The 20,527-nt window shown below is 37.7% G+C and overlaps 1 protein-coding gene across 3 annotated transcripts in view; it reads right to left on the bottom strand.

Annotated features, from left to right (window-relative positions):
- Positions 1-15,146: 15,146 nt before the first annotated feature.
- MACROD2 (mono-ADP ribosylhydrolase 2) overlaps positions 15,147-20,527 on the bottom strand; it is a 2,262,400-nt gene continuing 2,257,019 nt past the window's right edge. For 2 of the 3 annotated variants that reach the window (XM_055132027.1, XM_055132029.1), the window contains one exon: positions 15,147-18,546. The gene's annotated coding sequence lies outside the window, so the exon portion shown is untranslated. The remainder of the gene's footprint in view (positions 18,547-20,527) is intronic. The other variant, XM_055132028.1, reaches the window with a different exon arrangement.

The following is a 20,527-nucleotide window of genomic DNA, read 5'->3' as shown; positions in this document are numbered from 1 at the left end:
TTTAGGGTTATGAATCAGTGTGATAGTGTTCAGCCTTGCCAAGTCTGAGTCCTTTGGCCTCTGGGTCACTGCCCTCAGATTCTGCAATTGGCTGCTGTGTGAGGCTGGCAGAGATGGGGGTTATTCAGACTCTGAAATGAGGGCCTGTGTGGCCAATGCTTTCCATCTGATCCTGACTGATGATGGAGAGGTCAACAGCTGTCAAACGGACGGTCCCCTTGCTGGCCTGAGGCCAAGACTTGCACTGCCCTATATCTAGAATTCACATTCCTACAGCTCTTTGTACCTTTCAAAGCCCTTATCCGAGCAAAAGTCCTGGAAAACCAGAGTATCCAGAATCAAGGACAGTGTTCTGGGCAAACCAATTCATCTCTTAGCCCTGTACATTACCATGGGTGTCGCCTGATCTAAAAGCTCCCAAGCAGTGCACTTGGACTGCAAGCCCCAGTAAATGAATTGGAGCATCACTTGGTGCCCTTGCTTTGCTCCTTTCTTTACCTCCTCCCCAGTTTAGCCATGTGACTTTCATTTTTAGATTTGGAATTTGCAACTGATTTCTGCAGCTGCTTTGGGAACACATTTTGAGCAGAAGTTAGACTGCACAGCTGACTATTGTGGTTCCCCACCCCCAGCACATTTATATGCAAATAGCCAAGAGCCTTGTTTTTGCCAGCACTAAAAGAGAATCAGAATATAGAGGTTTTTCTTTTTTTTTTTTCTAGAGGTCTTTCTCTGCTGCTTCACTTTCCATGACTTTTCTCGTTGCTTTCTCAGGAGGCAGGGGAGATATTTCTACCTTTATTTTGCCTCTTGTTGTCTCCAGTTCATGGCCAGACTTTTTTAAAATTCTCTTTATTAACCAAGGCTGAATAAACTTCAGACTCTTGTTGTAGCCTTTGTTGAAAGATGTTGGTTTTTAGTATTTGTCAGTTTTCATAGGGAAGGATCCATCCTACTGGTAGCAAAAAAATATATATATATTTATTTATTTATTGAAAAGGAATATACTTGTCCCCAGGCTAGAGATGATCTTATGATGACTCCACATTTCTTTACTTTTTCCAAGGGGTAGTGGAACTCTGGAAATTATTGCTAGCCTTCTTAGAGTTGATCTCTTCCAGAATTAAAAAAAAAAAAGTCATATATTTAAAAACAATATTTCAAGTGATCACAAGTTTCTTTTCTTATGACCGCCTGATCTCATTCGCCTTACTCCAGCAACATCTCTGATCCTACCTTATATTCTCTTTAAATTTAAATTTATCCCACACTGCTTTGAGATTTTTTGTGTTTTGTTTTCTTCCAGCAGTGCATGGAATTGAATGCAGGACTTCACATATGCAAAGCAAGTGCTCCAACACTGACCTACAGTGCTAGAACCCACACTGTAATTAGATATCTTGTCTAACTAGTTTTTTTTAATCTTGGATCATTCCTTCATCTATTTGTGTGTGTCTTAGTTGACTTCTACATGTTGGAAGAATACTGACCAGTTATTGTGTTGAATGTTCTTTAATTTTGTTTTGTATAATTATTCCCAGAGGATTTTAATGTGGACACTGATGCAAGTAGTTGAAGAAAAGATAATTATATTTACTAAGTTATTTGTTAGGCCCCAAGGAAACTGGGGGAGAGAACTAGAGAGGGAATATATTTCAATAGAACCTGGGTCTGTCTTTGGTTTAGTCTATTCCCAGGTCCTTCTCCTAGATCTCACTCTCTATCTTGTGTTGTTCTGGGGCCAGACTGATAGTGCAGCAAGTGGCCGACCCAGGTCCCTGACATCCCATATGGTCCCCTGATGCCACGAGTAAATGCCAGGAGTAATTCCTGAGTGCAGAGCCAGGAGTAACCCCTGAGCATCGCCAGGAATAATAATAGGAATAACTTCTTTTGTCCTCTCTCATTTCTTCTTTATATCTGGGACCCAAATGAGATAATTTATTTGTTTCATTGAAGAAGTGTCACTTTCATAGTTGAACCAGATCTCTTAGCTGCTTAAAAGCCCACAAACGTTGGCCCATCTCCCAAGGCTTGGGACTTAGCCTCAGCTCCAGTCCCATCTCTTACTTTCTTATTTCCTCTGCCATTTATACTGCAGTTCTCAAGAGTTGGGTGTGAGCCAGTCTTTGCATTTGCTGCTCCTTCTACCAGATTCTCTTCCTTCTTGGGACCACATGGCTGATGTCCTCATTTCTGTTAGATATTTTTTCTCTGGTCTTTCTCACTTTCCTTACCATCACTTAGACTTCATAGCTCACACCACCACTCCACATAGAAGGGATATTTGTCTTTAATTCACCCCTATGTCTTCAGGACCCAGATTAATGGTTGAGGTATAACAGAGGCTCCAAAGGTATTTGTATAAGTGAATAATAAATGGAATTAATGAATAGCTGAATAAATGAATAAACTACTCATTTTATTATGAATAAAATAAAATTATTCATAATAATTTTATGCATTATTATAAAATTAACAATAATTTTATAATACGTCATCCCATTGCTCATCCCGTTGCTCATCAATTTGCTCGAGTGGACACCAGTAACGTCTCCATTTTGAGACTTGTTGTTACTGTTTTTGGCGTATTGAATATGCCATGGGTAGCTTGCCAGGCTCTGCTGTGCGGGCAAGATACTCTTGGTAACTTGCCAGGCTCTCTGAGAGGGGCAGAGGAATCAAACCCAGGTCGGCTGCGTGCAAGACAAATGCCCTACCCACTGTGCTATTGAATAAATGAATGAAATAATAATTAAAGAGAACTCAAAACAATTTAATAGACTGAGAGTAGATTCCATTTGAATGCCAAATAAGAAGCATTATTTTTTTAAGAAGTGTAAGCACCTATAAAGGTTGCTTTTATTGTTAATATGTTAATAAAGTTTTTTTATTGTATTGATTCACTGTGACATATAATTGCAAGTTTTCATGTCTGAGTTACAATCACACAATGATCAAAAACCCAGTGAGCATTCCCCACCACCAATATCCCCAATATATCCCCACCTTTCCCACCCTTCCATTGCCTTCATAGCAGACAATATTTCCCATACTCTCTCTCACTCTCTCTCTACTTTTGGGCATTATGGTTTGCAATGCAGATACTGAGAGGTTATCACGTTTGGTCTCTCATCTACTTTTGGCACACATCTCCCATTCCGACCGATTCCTCCAACCATCATTTTCTTAGTGGTCCATTCTCTATTCCAGCTGTCTTCTCTCTGCCAGCTCATGAGGCAGGTTTCCAACAATGGAGCAATGTTCCTGGCCCCTCTATCTACTGTCCTTGGATGTCAGTCTCGTGTTATGTTATTTTGTACTTCACAAATGAGTACAGTCCTTCTATATCTGTCCCTCTCTTTCTGACTCATTTCACATAGCATGATACTCTCCATGTCTATCTACTTATAAGCAAATTTCATGACTTCATCTCTCCTAACAGCTGCATAGTATTCCATTGTGTAGATGTACTAAAGTTATTATTACAGTTAATTTTTTCTTAATCATTAACCATACTCTCACTGCATAACTCACCCTTCATTTTCTGCCACCATCCATTTACCAATTTCTTATTCCTTCAGCACAAGGAAAGATGAGCCCAACTCTCAATATACCCAAATAACCATTTTTTTCTACTTGGTGAGAACAGGTTGTCAATACATATGTTTTCTTATATTTTTTGTTTTTATCTGAGCCACAGTTAAAAGCATGAAGAAAGGTAGATTGCTCAATGTCAAAGCATGGACTTGAAAGCTAAATTTATTTGCCAGTTTCTGATAGGATGGAATGAAAGCAGACTCTTGTAACAAAGCAAATATTTCTATGTGCCAGGCAATATGTATGTATATTGATGTGTCTTATGTGTGAAATTTATCTTTACTAAAATCCTAATTTGTATGTATGATCATTATTTTAGTGCTATGGCAACTGAGGGTAATACTAAAGACAAAGTCAGCTGGTTGAAGACAAGACAGAAAAAACACAGGTGTTTTGATGCTGTGTCAGTATTCCTAATTCGCATCAATAATTAAATAGTTGCATATAACCAATCACATCTATAACCAGTAGCAAGGATATGAACTCTGCAGGCATGTTAAAGCAGAAATTGCTTAAGGCAGTGTTTCTGAATCTTTTTCTATAACATCCCCCTTCTGAACTTGTGGGAACCTGTCCTACCAGTTGGATAGGTTCAACTATCCTCCTAGTCTAATGTCATGGTTCCCTCTTTGCAGTATTTTACTTATGTCTCCCTAAAATACTCTTGGGGACCTACTGGAGCCATATGGTTGGGAAATTCTAGCTTAAGGGACTGAGGTAATAGAGTTATTCTGATTTTAGAAGCTCACAATTTGGTTTAACCATTAAGCTCATGGTTTAACCATTTTTTAGGTCTGTTTATTCTTTCTCACCTTCACAGGAAAAAACTTCCAGAGAATTTTTGTGTCGTATTATGTGGTGGTTCTTAAAATGTGGTTTCTGCGACAGCATTGTCTGCTATGGGGAGTCAACAGAAAAACACAGTCCTGACTTTTTACCTCTGGGCTTGTGAATAAGAGAAACCCTCAAGTTGAAGACCAGGATTCTATCATTTATCACACTTCCAAATGATTCAAAGTCCCAATTATATTTGAACATCACTAGTGCAGTGGTAGGGATAGTTTGTTTGGTTTCTTATATTTGAATTATAGCTTACTTGATCTATGACTTTTGGAAAAATGCTTCATCTCTCTCTCCACTTTCAAATTTGTTCACCTGCAGATAACTACTACCTACATCATTGCTGCCTAGTTAAGTGTGTCAGTATATATGTTAGTGTTTATGAGTTACCATAATATAACAATTTTTGGATAATGAGCTCATGTTATTTAACATTAGCTATATTTGCATTACATACTTAATGATACTTATATCATCATCATCATCATTACGTTGATTGTCGATTTTCTCGAGCAGTCTCAGTAACGTCTCCATTCGTCCTAACCCTGAGATTTTAGAAGCCTATCGTTACTCGTTCTTTCCAACAGTGCTGCATTGGAGGCACTTTCAGGGTCAGGGGAATAAGCCCCATCATTGTTACTGGTTTTGGCATATGAATACACCACGGGGAGTTTGCCAGGCTCTCCCATGTAGGCAGGAAACTCTCGGTAAATTGCCAGGTTCTCCCAGAGGGAGAATTAGGCCATAAACTATAAGCTTCCAGGAGCTTGGTTTTATAGTCTCTGGATGTTGGCCGTTGATGGGGCAGTTTCTGGGTGTGATAGCCTAGCTACTGGAAAATGGGGGATCTGGGTGGAAGAGGCCCAGTCCTGATCTGAGCAGGCTTGGAGATCTCAGTCCCAGGTCCCACACACCTGGGTTCCTCTGCTGGTTCCTTCATGCATGAGGCTTGTCTAAACATGTGGAGAGGGGCCTTGAGCATGGCTGTCGCCACAGCCATGCTCAAGGCATGCTCAAGGCATTTATATCAAAACAAAATAAGTAAATAGGATAGAATAAAACCATGCCTCAGAGCCAGAGAGATAGTACAAAAGTAAGGGCTTTGCAGAAGGCAAAGTGTAGATAAATCCCATTGATAGCCAGCATCATGTATGGTCCCCTGAGCAGTACCAGGAATGATCCCTCCTTATCACAGAGCTAGGAGTAAGTGCTGAGTGTATCCAGCTGTGGTCCTCCAAATAAAAAACAAACCAAACAACAACAAAATATTTCCCTTTGCTTTCCCTTTACCCCCTGCTGATGTGGATGCTTTAAAGATAGCCCAGCAATTCTGTTAAAAGTGTGTATGTCTTGATCAGCTGACTCCTAATGATCTGATGATGTCAATATGTGCTATCATATGAACTTATAAACCCCAAACTCCAGGAACTACAGTTCAGTTTGTTACAGAAATAACTCAGACCCATCTAAGTGATAGCAGGAGAATTAGGTAAAAATTTTTATTTCTGTTCTTTGGACTTTACAGCTCTATTTGGAGTCCACTGATTCTGCAGGCTCTGTGGAGAGCCCTGTGTAGAATCTTCTCGAGCTTTGTGCCCTTCCACACTTCCTCAGAAGAAAGGGCAAAACTGATGATGACTCAACGCAGTGATATTTACCTTGCTTTTGCCTCCTGACTCTCTGTATAGAACAAAATAACTCAGAAGGGACTGAAGGCACTAGAGGCCAAGAAAAGCAGAAAGAGGCTTAGGAGCAGAATATTTGGAAGTTAATTGTTATTCAGACCATAGTTAAACCTTGTCAGGAGGCTGGGATAAACAGGAGTGTTGTTTTCTGGAAAATTTCTGAAAGTTGCATTTATAACAGATGCTTTCTCCCTTTACTGTCTGAACTAAGCGTGGGCCAACTAACCTGACTGACTCATCTATTTTTCCCCCAAATATGTTGAGGGAGAAAGAATTGAAAAGAAGGAACTAGCTTTAGGAGGTAAATGTGACAGCTATTTTTAAAGCTCATCCAGAACACTAAACAATGAATAATAGTCAGAGACATTTGAAAATAAAGTAAAGGCTTTGAATTTGTCTTAATAGATATCAGAACATATTGTTCAACTACAATAATTAAAACAAAGTGGCACCAAGGAAATCAAAGGAAGATGCAAACAAGGAAATAGATACTTATATAAATGCGAAATAGATATATATTAAAGAAATAAACCCAAGATTATGGCATCAGAAGTGTTATTTAATAATTGGTGATGGAAATATTTATTAAGTTATAGACTTTAATAACTTCCTACCAAATGCTAAACACTCAAACTAATATAAGGCACATTAAATATTTAATATTTAATTGCACATGTGCAAAAATCAAAAGAAAACAAATAAAAGGAAAAGAAATAAAGGGGAATGCCTGAAACAATTCCTTTTCTGTAGACAAGAAAAAGCTTCTGAAGTTCAAAAGCTGAACATTTTTATAATCTGTAATAATCGACCATACACAGCTCCCCTAGCTATGGCTTTCTTTTGAGTTTTTTTTTTGTTGTTGTTGAATCACAGTGTAACACAGTTACAAAGATGCTCATGTTTGAGTTTCAGTAATATGATGTTTCAACACCCATCCCTTCACAAGTGTACATTTCTCACCACCAATGTCCCCTTTTCTTTACTGCCACCTCTATGGCAGCCCCTGTCTTTATTTTTTGACATTATGGTTTACAATACAGATAATGAGAGGTTATCATGTTTGCTCCTTTATCTACTTTCACCAAGCAGTTCTTATCCAGAATGATCATTTCTATTATAGTCATACTGGTACCTTTATTTTAATTGCCCTCTGTCTTCCCCTCACCCCCTCACTCTTGTGGCAAACTTCCAAACCATTGACCAGTTCTCCTGGCCCCTGTTTTTACTTGCCTTGGATATTAGTCTCATACTAATTTTTTAGTATCCCACAAATGAGTGCAGTCATTCTATATCTGTCTTCTCCTGACTCATTTTACTCAGCATGATACTCTCCATGTCCATCCACTTAAAACAAACTTTCATGACTTTGGTTTTCCTAACAGCTGTGTAGTATTCCACTGTGTAGATATACCATAGTTTCTTTATCCAGTTGTCTGTTCTCAGGCACTCAAGTTGTTTGCACTAATCATCAAGGAGATGCAAATCAAAACAACAATGAAATATCATCTCACACCACATAGATTGGCACACATCAAAAAGAGCAAGAACAACCTGTGCTGGCATGAATGTGGGGAGAAAGGGACTCTCATCGTTGGTGGGTATTCTGAGTGCTCCAGACTTTTCAGAAAACAATATGGGCATTCCTTAAAAAAATTAGAAATTGAGCTTCCATATGACCCTGCAATATCAGGAGGGTGCAAAAAAACACAGTAGGAGTGACATCTGCACCTGTATGTTCATTGCAGGCATAGGATGACAGCACTCATTTGTGGAATATAAAATATCATCATATGAGACTGACACCTAAGTACAGTAGAGACAAGGTCAGGAATATTGCTCCGTTGTTGGAAGCATACCTTATGAGCTGGGGGAGAAGACAAATGGGATAGAGAAGGGATCACTAAGTCAATGATGGTTGGATGGATCACTCAGGATGGGAGATGTGTGCTGAATGTAGATAAAGGACCAAACATGATGGCCTTTCAGTATCTGTGTTGCAAACCATAATGTCCATAAATAGAGAGAAAGAGGGAGATTGTCTGCCATAGAGGCAGGGAGATGGGTGGGGCATGGTGGGGGGGATACTAGGGACATTGATAGTGGAAAATGAACACTGGTGGAGGAATGGGTGTTTGATGATAGTATGACTGAAACTCATACATCATGAAAGATTTGTAAGTGCTGCTCATGGTGATTCAATAAAAAAAAATAATAATAATTCCTTAAAACATTAGAAATTGAGCTCCTATGTGACCCAGCAATACCACTTCTGAGAACATATCCTGGGGTTCCCAAAACACAACAAAAACACCATCTGCTCTCTTTTGTTCATTGCACCACTATTCACAATAGCCAGAATGTTTTGAGTTCTTAACAACAAACTATAAACCAGATCCAGGATAGGTCAAAGACTCCAAAGTCTTGTTCTACTGTTCTTATATTTTCATAGAAAATTGCAAAGGAAAACATTCTTGCTCTACTATTTTAAAATTTTCATAGGATGTATTACAGAAAACAATGAGATTCTGCCTCCCCCCTTCCATCTCATCATTTAGCACTCTTCTTAACTTGGGATGGTTTTGTTCATCAAAGATATGCAGACAACAGTCTCTCCCTAAGCTCATATGGCCCATTTGGTTTGGGGGAGTGGAAATTGAAAACTTACTGGCAAGATTTTGAGCTACCTCTCAAAGGAGGGCATTGTTTTGCTTTCCAAGTGGGAGTGAAGTTAGATAATCCGCATGCTTATTTCATTTTCCTATTGGGTACTGGGCCAGCTTACATTTTCTAGGAGCTTCTGAGCATAGGGCCAGGTGACTGAGCTTCTGCAAATAAAACATGAACAGCAGCTGTGAGATCCCTCTGTGATTGACTGAAAACAGTCTCTAGTCTCTTCTTCAAGTAGATAACTTGATGGGATGGGAGAAACAAAGACTCCTGAGGTGCAGCCTGTAGAAAAGCTGATCGTCCCATAAGGGGCTACAAGGAGAGTGAAAGTCAACCTTTATTCAGCTATCGAGATTTCACTGTTTTTCCAGAACAACTGAGTCAATTCAACCTAAACATCCCTAAATTACATCTACTCTCAGATAAAAATAACCAGAGGAATCAAAACACAATTCTTGATTTGTTTGAAGCAGACACAGTGAGCTAATTTCCTTCCTTAGAGTAGGCATACTTTCCAACTCAAATGAAATTCTCAATAAATCTTGACTTCTGAGAGCTTGGTCTTATAGTCCCTAGATATTGGCTGTTGGTGGGATTGCATGGCATCAGGGGCAGTTTGTGAGTGTGGCTGCCAAGCTACTGGAAAATGGAGGGATCTGGATGGAGAAGGCTCAGTCCCAAATCCAAGCAGATTGGAGATCTCAGCCCCAGGTTCCGCACACCTGGGTTCCTCTGCTGGTCCCTTCATGCATGAGGCTTGTCCGGACGTGTGGAGAGTGGCCTTGAGCATCTAATAGCCTTGTTCTCCTTCTTGGAGAACCTGAAAAGCTAGCAAGAGTCTATTTCCCGCATGGGAGAGTTTTGCAAGCTCTCCATGACGTATACATATCCCAGATACAGTAATTGATATATACATACCTCTCAGAGAGCCTGGAAAGCTACCAAGAGTATTCCGCCCACACAGGAGAGCCTGCCAAGCTATTTGATATGCCAAAAACAGTAACAATAGGTCCCATTCCCTTGACTCTGAGAAAGCCTCCAATCATTGGGAAAGACGAGTAAGGAGAGACTGCTAAAATCTTGGGGCTGTGTGTAATAGAGATGTTACTGGTGTCCGCTCGAGTAATCGACGAACAATCAGATGACAGTGATACAGTGATTATTTGCTGTTTCATTATTGTTTCTTGCTTTCTGGAATTGGGGAGAAGCCTCCTATTAGCTTATTAAAACAGTAACCATTCATTTTTATCCCTCTTCTGTACTCTCACCTGTCTCCAAATAAAAAAGGACCAAAAAAATCCTAGTCACTAGTCTCATAAAAAGACTTTACTAATGTATTTCCAAAACAGAGTAAAATTCCTTCATTTATCTTACAAGTATTAATGAACATGTTTTATGTGACAGGTACTATTACAGAGCTTGGTATTCTCCAGTGTCTGTTAAACAGTTGGATGTTTCCCCATGGTGCTCAGGGCGATTCCTGGCTTTGGGCTCAAGAAAAGGTTGTACTCAGAGCATGTAATGCTGGGAATTTCAACCTAGGTCATACACATGCAATGCCAATGCCTTACCTCCTATATTACCTCTTTGGCCTAGATGAAAGTCTTCTGCATTTCCTAGAGCATATATTTTCTTCATGGAGAAAAATGAGCTTTTCAATATGTTTTTATCCCGTACATTTAATGAGAAAGTAAACAGTGTGATATATACCAAAGTGCCATGGAAAGGGCTGGGGGGGGGACTGCAGATGAGAAGACCTGAGGAGAATATTTTTTGTAGTATAAGAGATGATAGTCATTGGGGACAGAGAGATAGTATAGCAGGTAGGGAGTTTACCTTGCATGTGACTGACCTGGGTGATTCCTGCACTACTTTCCTGAGCCCTGCCAGGAGTTATTCCCAAGCAGAGATCCAGGAGTAAGTACTGGCTGTACGCTGCCACATGTGCCTCTCCCCAAAAAACACAAAAGACAGAGAGAGAGAGAGAGAGAGAGAGAGAGAGAGAGAGAGAGAGAGAGAGAAAGGGTGGTGGTTGTGATAGTCTTGCTTGTTTTATTTTAATTATTCAAGACTTCAACAATTTTTGAAAATTATTGAAGAGATTCTGATAAAGTGAACAAAATAGTACATGTATAGCTAAAGAAAAAGAAGCCTAGGAGGTATAATATAAAGCTTTAATAATAGGGTCTCATAAGCTTAAGAACACTGGCGAGACTAAAATACTGAAGCTGTGGAGTAGAATAGGAGGAGATGGATTTACAGAGGGTGTGTGTGTATGTGTGTGTGTGTGTGTGTATCCTCAGGATATTTTAAGAATTTTATTCTTTAATGTGAGATGATTGTTGAGGAGTCATTCAGTCATAAGAGCCAGAAACCTAATTCAAACTTGATTTAAAAAGGAGTTTATTAACTCACATAACCTGTCAGAAAAAAAAGTTACAGATCTTCAGATTTATATATATATACATATGTATATATATATAGTGTGTGTATTGCTTTTTCACTTTGAAGATTCCACAAATATATTTATATGTATATACATATACATATATACCCACACATACACACACAGTCATTGTGACATGTAACCGCATACCATGTTTCAGGGACTATACCTTATTAATAATATTGAAAATAATTTATTGTGTATTCTGTATTAAGGTTATAAGCTTTATTAATCACTGAAATCAGGGACATAGCATCATGTGGCAGTCTGTATCCCATGCTTGTCCTTCCTGACTAGGATTTGAAGATCAATTCAGAAACTGTATAATAGAAATTGGTAATAGCTTGAAAAGTCTCATTATCTGAAAAGGCAGGGACAAAAGCAAGCAAAATGATAAATGTCAGATACAAAATTATTGAAAGCTAGTACAAAGAGAACGAAAACTTTGATTGAGTAAGGAACAAATTGTATGTTAGAAAATAATGCAATTAAAACCATTTGCAAATAGAAAATTACATGTAGGAAATTAAAGAATAATTCTTTTGCTCTCTGAAAAAATACAAATATTAATAACGGAATTTAAATTCCAACTGACCAATAACCAAAAATATTAACATATTTTTTCCCCACCAGAAGGGGCAAATCTTTCAAACCTTTAATAGCTAATGCAGGATAATTGTTTAAACAGCAGCAAATCAGGTTTTGAATTATTTAGCGTTATTATTTATGGAATGTTCAAAGTCAATGTTGGTTCTAAATAAATGAAAATTCTCATGTCCTAACTGCTACTAGTGTGGCTTTGAAAGTAATTTGATGAGAAGTGTTAATTGTCCATGAACCCTAGTTGTCCTCTTGGGAATACCTACAGATTAAGGCAAAAGTGTGTCTCAGTTCTTTTGAATACAAAAAGGATTTATTGTAATTTTATTTAAAACAGGAAAATACCTTCATGTAATATAAGTGTCATAGAATAGAGAAGTGGTAATATATTCTTTAGCAATATTATTGAATATTTTGAAATTACTTTAAATGACCTAGGAAAATTAACAAAAAATGCTGTGATACTCCAAAGTTAAAAAGCAGTGCACACAAATGACGTGCCCTATAAATCAACTCGCAAAATTTGTTCTGATCTTGCAGAAATACTGTGAGATATGAACAAATTAAAAATATTACCTGTGATCTTCCTGTGGAGTGATAGCACAGCGGGTAGGGTGTTTTCCTTGCACTCAGCCTACCCGGGTTGGATTCCTCCGCCCCTCTCGGAGAGCCTGGCAAGCTACCGAGAGTATCCCGCCCACATGGCAGAGGCTGGCAAGCTACCCGTGGCATATTGGATATGCCAAAAACAGTAACAACAAGTCTCACAATGGAGACCTTATGGGTGCCCACTCGAGCAAATCGATGAGCAACGGGATGACAGTGATGACAGTGATACAGTGATCTTACCAACATTTTTTATAATTTGTATTAATGATTTCAATAAGTGGATATATGTATGAATATATACATTTATTTGGAAAGACTACTTGGATAAGTTGTCTTATTGCTGCCAAGCTTGTTTTATGTGGACTTTCTTCTTCACATTGTATCAATTTTGCTCATTTTTTAACTTCAAAAAATAATCTAAATTGCCTATAGTGAGATAATTTTATAATTATTCATCTGGGCAAGTTGATCATGATGACAGAATAATAAAAAAGAACATGGGTCAGTTTTCAAGCTTCTGCCTGAACGGAGACGTGCTATTTCTGCCAACATATAATATAGCAAAACAAGTTACTTAGGTAAGACTAATTTTAGTTGGGTGATGAAGTTTATGGTGCAACAAAGTGTACCTCCCCTAGGAAAGGAAAATATATATAGAAATAATGATTTCATTGTAAATTCTATATACTTACAAGAATGTCATCCAAGAGACAAAGGTTATACACCTCTCATGTTTGTTCCTGATAAATTGACTTTAGTTATTATCAGACAATTGTTTTGCAAGATTTCTACAGTGCAAAAGTACAAAGTATTTTCATGAGTCCTTAAGTTATTGAGGGCTGATGTTTCTATTTACCTCCACAGAATAGGATCTTATGTTTTCTGTTTATATGTAAAAATCATTCATTCTTCCGAAAAATGTGTGCCTAGAAAAGATCCTATGCTACACTTTCAGATGACTGAGTTGTTTTTCAAATTACAAAGAACAATATCTTTGGTAGTTTATTAATGTTTAAATCTGTAAGGTGTTCAGGAATGTATAATTATTCTATCTTTCAAACCAAAAAATAGAAACTCTTTGTTTCTCTGTGTCCGTCACCTGGACAAGGTTTTTGATAAAAACAATATAAGTGGATGTCATTATCGCTTTAAACCCTGGAATCATCATTAAAGTAAAACAGCATTTAGTGACACCTTTGGTTAAAGGGGCAGGAATGTTGGTGGAGAAACATAAGAATGAGTGACAAGCAAGAAGATGAAAATTTAGATATAAAGAAAAAAATGCATCTAGCAGTGCTGGAATCATGTCAAATTATCTTTATTGTCACTTTGAAACTGTTGTGTGGAGCTTGTCCATTACAGCACTGACTGTCTACATTGTTTTTCGTATTAAACCTGTTTACTAGAAAAATTTTTCTCTGGTATGAAGTTTAAAAACCCTTATTCTTGTTCAACTATTAAGTATCTGGCCTCATTTGATAAAGTGATTAGGACATTATTTTTATTGCCTTGCCTTCTAGAACAATAAACTTGATAGCAGCTCTTTGATTGGAGGTGAAAAAAATTAAATTTTCTTGAGTGCAGATTTCCATTTCCAGAAGAACACTGAGCTTTACCCATAGTGATGTTTGCTAATCCATTGCTAAGCTCTTCCCAATCATGTGATTCAATCATAATTTCATCAACAATAGACTGTGGAGGCTCAGAACTGTCATGACGACATAGTGAAGGTGCTCAGAAGGATTACCAGCAATAATAATGGTCTCTGAAAGATACACTCAGTGTTCACTGAACCATTGCCTTCATCTCAACAACTTATGTCTTGCACCTCAAATGCTATTGCTAGGGAATATGATATTACCACAAAAAGCAAATCAGATTGGCAACATTGATCTCTATCCAGAAGGACTGGATAGAGATAATGAGACAGACAGACTCTGTCAAGTTGCCAGGTTGCAAGTTAGCTTCAATAAGCCTAAATCGAATAGCCTGGCCATTTATTGAACACAAAATCTGCTCACCCATCCCAGTTCCCTGGCTCCAGCCAGGTGAGTCACTGTTTTTATTAACACACACATTAAGAAAAGTTAAGAGGTACCTTTGGAGCAAGGGCTGGGATATTTATATAGCGGTGGGCACAGCAAACATTTTTAAGTATAGTACTAATGTCCTGGTATTTCCTATTCTGTTTTTGCCTGGGTGTACTTTAGCTGCTATTGAAGTACTCTAATCTTGCTGCTTTAATCAGGGAACTATCCAAACTTTGGGTACAATTAAGGGGACAATTTCCCACAGGTAGTCAACTACCGAATATTTAAAGAAAAATTGTAGATGAGCATTTATGTCTATGCAAAATACTCTACAATTGAACTGTGTGATTAACATGGTCAAACATTGACCATCTTTGTGAGGGAACAATAAACAATAGTGATTGAAAGTTGACTCACAAGGATGATTTTTTAAATAACCTATTTTTTAACATTATAGTTCAGGTGACATGTTTACGATAGTGTTCAGGTTTGTGGCATTGATGCATGAAGCTACTACCTGACCCCTTTCTCTCCTCAGCATGCCCAAAACTCTCTTACCACTGTCCCAAATGTTATGCTTTGAAACAAAATACGTAATTTTTATATTAAATGAACATTTTGATTTATAAACTGATCATGGCTGATGAACAAACTGCACAGAACACATAATCCACCTTATCCTCTCAAATTTTATTTGTATTCTGCTCTAACAAATATAGTATGAAGGCAACAATTTTTTTAAGTTTCTTATTGTATGGCACAGATGAAAAGAAACAAACAGATTTTGAAGCAGTTCAGCATTTAAATGCCGGTTTAACAAAAGAGGCACGTACATTTTTTTTTTTTTACTATTTAGCAGTTTATACCAGATATCAGAAGACATTTTTTTCCTTGCAAGCAACAGACTACATTTATTTGCATTACGTAAAAACATATCTTGATCAAGAAAATTACCTTTTTCTGCTTTTCCTTTATATCACAAATGTCAGGGTAAGGCAAATCCTTAATGAATCATATGATAAAAACCCTATTCCCCAAGAAAATATATTGAACATATTCTGCTAGCTTTGTTATTTTTCAAAGCAATGCCGACATGCACCACATACAAAGAAATGTCGTTTCAAATCAAGTGCATCAAGCAGAACTGTATTAATTCACAAAGAGGCTTTTCAGTGTTTCATAGAAAGATTTACAATTAGCTGCGGTGACTAATATATGACCCACTATCACAGACCGTGTTTAGGATGCTTCTCTTGTAAGCTTTTATGAAAGAAGACTTGTCCATCATCTGAATAGTTACCAAGAAGAGGAAAAGCCCCTTTGTCTCTCTTATAACAAGTACATTTTTAATTAGAATTATGATGTTGAAAGCTCACTTTGATTCTCTGTATGCAAACATGACTAATATAAGGCCATTTTCCTCTCTCCCTCCTGTAACCCCTCATGCTGCATAGCTGAGCTGAAGTGTGGTTGGAAATTGACATTCAGAATTCACGTGAAGGAGAATCAATCAGCTTTTGGAATTTTCCATTGTGCAGTCTGTGCAATGACAACATCAGAAAAATGAAAGTTTCCTGTGTTGAGGTCTTCCATCTGGCCAACAGCAAGAATTTTTTTTTGGCATTTAAAATGAAAATGAACTTCATTAATTGTTTTAAAGCACAAAACCTCATAGAATGCAAAACAAGGCAAAACTAAAAAACAATCTAGCCATCAAGTAAAGTTTAAACTATTCAACAGTAGGATTTAGTGCTATTTAGTCCCCATGCTCTTAATTTCCTTGATACAAGCTTAATTTCCTTTACAGCTTTCAGGAACAAAATTCCCACCTCCCATTTCTATCTCACACACATTTGAAATGAATGCATAAAATGGCTGTCAATGATGCTATTCTTTCTAAAAATTCCAATCCTGACTCTTCCTGATAGGGGTGTTAGTTCTCTTTCATCTTTGTTCATTAAAAAAAAAAAAGCTCACTCCCTCTTGTCTCTTTGATTTTGTTTCAACTGTTATTCATTACTGAGCATGAGTTTGCACTAAAGTTTAAGTATCACCAGAAGATGTGCCCTTGTCAAGTATTTTGTAAGAATGATGGCAACTTTCAATGAAGTTATAAAGATGACACTAAAGTAGAGAAACTAGGGGCATGCATATGACACCATTTCTTGGATTATTTAAAATAAATCTTTCATTGTTTTCTAGAAAGCATGTCTATTGGAAGTAAATGACGTATATAAAATTATAGACTATTGGTCAAAGAAGAGTTGGACATGTTACAAAATTGTGAGGTTGCTGCCATTACTTTAAGGTGGATGAGAAACTTAAAAACAACTTTTTTTGTGTACTCCTCACATATTGGAGTTCCTGTGTTCAATCCATAGTGCTGAAAACCAAAATGTTTTGAATATTGGAGTATATTACACTGTATATACATTGGAGTATATACAGAAATATGACTTTCTAATTATTTCAGTATACTAAATCAGCCCTTCAGAGAAGCAACACATTTACTAAGATGAAAATTAATTCATTGGAAAATTAAAGGACAAATTTTTCTTAAGGTGAAAGAAAACTTCAAATAAGTTACATGGGGGAATTTAGAAAATAGAACATCCCTTTAATTTAGAACTACTCATTTTTTCCATTACTTTTCTCTGTTGAGAAAAAATGCGGGTATAATGTAAAATTCTAAACCCCTTAGAAGCAATATTAATTTAAGAAGAGACATAGGGGGATTTCCACAGAGATAAACGACTAGTCTTGAAATCTGAGGAGGCTAGTGGAAGCAGAAATCTTACCTTGTGGAAGTTCCTGCTCTTTGGTTCCAGGATAGACAGCTATGATATACCTAATTTCTTCTTGGCCTGTGATCTCTTGTACCCATCATTCCACTGATATCTGAACTTATATTGCTATTCGCTTTGAGAAAATAATCAATGAGGCAATAATTTGGAGAAGTGACCAGTCAGGGAATTAATCACGGACATGGAATGAGCAAACCACTCCATTTAAAAGAAGACCAGGAAACAAAACTACAAGCAAGACTTCTAATTGCTTCATACCTCAAATAAGAATCTGTTCTGTGGGCCATCAAACTTGGTAAATACAAAATGTTTTTTTGTGAAAAGCATAAACGTGTGTGTGTAAAGAAATATCTCAAGTGGAACTTCTGAAATTCACAGGCATATGTTTGGATCCAGAGGCAGAAGCCCTCTTTCTTAACTCAACATCTAAAAATAAGTGCCATTCCTTACAGTTTGGTCCCTGAGTCACATCTCACTGGTAGGCTCCATGCTGACTCACATCATAAAGATCTATGAACCATGTAAACTTTGCTGAAAGTCACTGTCAGAAATAAAACTTGACTATAAGGGAAGAGACCCCTATGGCAATCAGGTCCCACCTAGGAAGTTGAACCTTTGCAGTTTAATCAGGGTTCAATTTGTCTTCCATATTCCTCATTAACCATATGAAAAAAAGTAAAACCCTGGGAATCCTAAATTCAATATTTTCAGTTCATTTTGCTGACCTTTCAAGTAACTGCTGAAGGTTTTGCCAATTTCTGTCCTGCTTGCTTTTGTCTGTGCTATTGGATTTGGTGATTCCTAAAAGTTAGCCTGCAGCCTATCGCAACAATGAACTCCCTTCGCTTTCTTTAAAGAAATCACTGTACAACCTGCTTTGTGAAATAATGGAGAAAGCAGACAGGCCAGGACGAACATGTGAGTGGTAAACTTGTGGCTCTGGAGCAAAATTATGACAGAAAAGACAGAAATTACAGGGAGAGTGCCAGAAAGATGTCATAACATATCCTCCCACCAAATTAAAGAAACAACCGGGATTTTTTTGTTTTTTTGTTTGTTTGTTTTTTGTCTTAAAGTAAACAGAACAAAACACAGGTGAGGAAATTAGAGTAAAGTATTCCTTGCCCTTCCATGGGACTTGCCTTCCCCCCTCCCCCTCCCTCCACAGCAGCAATGATGCCTCCCGGGCACAGAGGTCTGCCATGCTGAGGACTGACATTTACTTCCATCTTTTAAGTGCTCCTTTGCGCCATCGTGAGCCCCTGCTGAAGACAAAGAGAAACCATTTATTAAACATAAGGTATCTTCTTCGGCTTAGCAAGAAACATCATTTTTATATAGGCATTTATATGATTATTTCCCCTCACATGGCCTAACAATATAGTATCTAACTGCCAAAGAGCTTTGGTATCTGAGCTGGTACTAGATACATATATCCAGACCTGTGAAAGGGGTAATAATCATTTAAAGAGCAGATAAATTCATACTAACAAATATATGCCACATTGACTTATGTGATATGAATGATTAACTTAACTCTTCAAAATTTTTTTTAAAAAAACCCTAATTTCAATTGGTTATTCCTCCCCTTTGGGACCCATTTGTACATTCTCCCCCAGAGTTCAATGTATAAATGACAACAATTTACCTAATGCTGCTGTGCAAAGGTCATTGAAAGACTATTTCATATTCTTTGAGACCTTTGTAAGTGCTCGCTATGTTTACTTGTAAAAATATATTATGCATTTGAAGAGAACCTAGTCTTAATTTTTTAATTAAAAAAAGTAGCACTGTAGCACTGTCGTCCTGTTGTTCATCTATTTGCTCAAGCAGACACGAGTAATGTCTCATTATGAGACTTGTTGTTACTGTTTTTGGCATATCAAATGGCCACGGGTAGCTTTCCAGGTTCTGCCATGCAGGCGGGATACTCTCAGTAGCTTGCTGGGCTCTCTGAGAGGAACAGAGAAATTGAACCCGGGTCGGCTGTGTGCAAGGCAAATGTCCTACCCACAGTGCTATAAGGGAATGCCAGATTTTAAGCATATGTCACTGTTTTGAAAATATAACATTTACTCACACTGCTATCAGATTTATTTGATTCCCATTGCCCCAGAAATTTCCCTTCCCAAGTACTAACCCCATTATTTTTCATAATTGGCCTGCTTCCTATTACCAGAAATTTCTACATCTCTACAAGAAGAGTGGATGACTTCTGAGAAAACTTTCTATTCTGGTGGCCTATGAATCTTTAAGAAAATACTCTTTGAAAAATATACATATGTGTATATAAAAGCAGTTTCTTACTTTTTGAATGTACTGTTTGAAAATATCTCAAAGTAGCCAGAGGAGATACCTGCATAATGCTCCCACTGACACTAGCTTCTGTAGCTAAGATTATCAAGTATTTCCTTATAATATTTTTCTCTATTTTTATATATTTTTGTACAGTTCGTACATATCGTGTCAGTACATATACACAATGGCACATTCTAACAATGAAACTGTAGGGCATGGAGAAATAGTACAGCAAGTCAGGCACCCTCCCTGCATGAGGTCAACCTAGGTTCAATATCCAGGGGACCAGGGCCAGGTCCCCTAGCCCTCCCAGGAACGATCCCTGAATGCAGAGACAGGAGTAAGCTTGAGCAGCACTTGTGTAGTACAAAATTTAAAAAACAAAAAGGAAGCTACAAACTTGAACAAAATTATAGATAACAACACAACATATTTAGAATATATGATCAAGACTTATTGTCAATATATGATTATTTAATTTTAATTCTGGATGGTCTTGGGATACATCCAGTGGTGTTCGAGACCTTCACTTTGCTCTGTGCTCAGGAGTCACTCCTGGAAGTTTTCAGGGTATCATTTATAGTGTAGGGGAAAAAAACTGAGATTGGCTGCATGCAAATCAAGTGCTTAATTTCTGTACTATCTTACTATCTATATGGTTCCAAGTCAATATTGAAAATCTTTCCTTCTTATTTTTGTTACTTGGGCTGGGGCAATAACACTTCTTGGTAGGGCATTTGCCTTGCATGTGGCTGACCCAGGTTCGATTCCTCTGTCCCTCTCGAAGAGCCCTGCAAACTACCAAGAGTATCCCACCTGCACGAAAGAGCCTGGCAAGCTCCCTGTGGCGTATTCGATATGCCAAAAACAGTAACAAGTCTCACAATGAAGACATTACTGGTGCCAGCTCAAGCAAATTGATGAGCAATGGGATGACAGTGATACAGT

Source organism: Sorex araneus, chromosome 3 (genome assembly GCF_027595985.1).
Source record: "Sorex araneus isolate mSorAra2 chromosome 3, mSorAra2.pri, whole genome shotgun sequence".
In the NCBI taxonomy this organism is placed as follows: domain Eukaryota; kingdom Metazoa; phylum Chordata; class Mammalia; order Eulipotyphla; family Soricidae; genus Sorex; species Sorex araneus.
This window is presented reverse-complemented; position numbering and strand designations above follow the sequence as displayed.